This window comes from Crocuta crocuta, unplaced genomic scaffold (assembly GCF_008692635.1).
Source record: "Crocuta crocuta isolate KB4526 unplaced genomic scaffold, BGI_CrCroc_1.0 scaffold83, whole genome shotgun sequence".
In the NCBI taxonomy this organism is placed as follows: domain Eukaryota; kingdom Metazoa; phylum Chordata; class Mammalia; order Carnivora; family Hyaenidae; genus Crocuta; species Crocuta crocuta.
The window spans coordinates 7,188,876-7,190,635 of record NW_027529638.1 but is presented as its reverse complement, the minus strand read 5'-3'; the positions used below and the strand labels follow the sequence as shown (position 1 = coordinate 7,190,635).

Genomic DNA, 1,760 nt, shown 5'->3' with positions numbered 1-1,760 from the left:
ATGTTATTTCTGTTTATGTTTTAAGGAACTGCCAAACTGTCTTCCACAGCAGCTGTACCATGTGGTTAAGTATGACTTTAAAAATTTGCTCATTCAGTCTTGACCCCATTCAAATAAATGATTTGGCTATAAAACATTCAGTCTTGATTAATATAACTAGTTTTCATTCCTAGCAATTTTATCTTAGTGCTACTATTGTAGAAAAGAAGGAAAAGGAAAAGAAAAAATAGCTTTCGAAGAGGCTTTTATTGATAGTCTGTATGCATGTCACACTTTGTTGGAATTATAGCGTTTAATCCACTCTGACCTGGGCTCTTACTTCTGTTTGTCTATTTCTTCCAGTTGCACTTTTAGGGCAGGAACCATGAACATAGGTGCCTTAACAGGAGATGTGCTCAATAAATATTTGTGGTTGAATGAATTGATCCTGCATAATAAAATCTAAGTAGATATCTGTTAGTATCTATTCCCTGTTGCTGAACATGAAGTTCAATGCTCAACCCATTATAGATTCACTGGAAAGGGATATTTCAGAAACAAAGTTTTTAGAGGTTAAAGAAGACTGAATGTGAAAGAGGCAATTACTGGATATGCATGCCTAGCGCTAAGTGGGGGCAGATTTCTTAAGGAGTTGACTTCTACTTAACTGCGAAGTAATTTGATCTCGTGATGGATGGAAGGGTGGGGTTTATGTGATGGGATTGGCCTTTTGAGATTGTTTGGAGTTGGCAGTGACTTAGGAATGTAGGGGAACATGCAGGCATGTTTGCCTTATAAGAATGGAAATACAGACTGATATTTAGTGGAAAAGGAAAACACTCAAGGGCTTGAGATATGGGGCTATGAGGTTAGAATCTTGACTGATAACCACAGGCTGGAAATTTGAGATGGATTTGCCTCTTCTGATAGATGATTTCTTGGCACTATTTGGGAGCACTGGAAAAGTTTCTTCTTCTTTTTTACTAATTTCTTTTTTTAATGTTTTATTTCTTTTTGAGAGAGAGACAGAGTGAGAGCTGGGGAGGGGTAAAGAGCACCGGAGACACAGAATCTGAAAGAGGCTCCAGGCTCTGAGCTGTCAGCACAGAGCCCTATGGGGGGCTAGAACACATGAGGGGTGAAGTCATGCATGACCTGGGCTAAAGTCAGACACTTAACCAACTGAGTCACCCAGACTCCCCTGGAGAAGTTTTCAATTAGCAATAATGGCACCTTGGATAAACCTCATTGGCTATGATACTGCCTCTGTGTAAAGCTTAGGGGCACTGGAAATGAAAGATATAATAGGTTTTACATTTTTTCTCTGCAGAATGAAATCTGCAGAGATTTATATTAATCATATAAAAATACTTATTAATGAAGAAAATATATCAAAATATTGGCAATAGTTTTCCTTGGATATGTTGTCACGGGTGATTCTTTAAAAATGTTTTTTTTTTTTGTATTTTCTAAATATTGTGTAAAGAGAATATGTTAGTTTTGAAATCAGAAGTTAATAATTTTTGAGGCACCTGGGTGGCTTAGTTGATTATGCATCCCACTTGGGTTCAGGTCTCACGGTTGGTGGATTCGAGCCCTGTGCTAGGGGAGGGGGGCTTGCTCTTTGCGGACAAGGCGGAGCCTGTTGGGATTCTCTCTCTCCCTCTCCCACTCGCACTTTCCCTTTCTCTCAAAATAAATGAATAAACTTACGAGAGATGTCAATATTTTTCTCTGCAAAGTGCAGTTTTTAATTAATAACTTTATTTTTGAGGGAAGGA

At 38.3% G+C, this 1,760-nt stretch overlaps 1 non-coding gene across 1 annotated transcript; it reads right to left on the bottom strand.

Moving 5' to 3' along the window:
* Positions 1-1,122: 1,122 nt before the first annotated feature.
* On the bottom strand, positions 1,123-1,257 carry LOC144230145 (U4 spliceosomal RNA). The gene has a single exon (XR_013334706.1). It is a non-coding gene; the product is annotated as a U4 spliceosomal RNA (small nuclear RNA).
* Between the last annotated feature and the right edge of the window lie 503 nt (positions 1,258-1,760).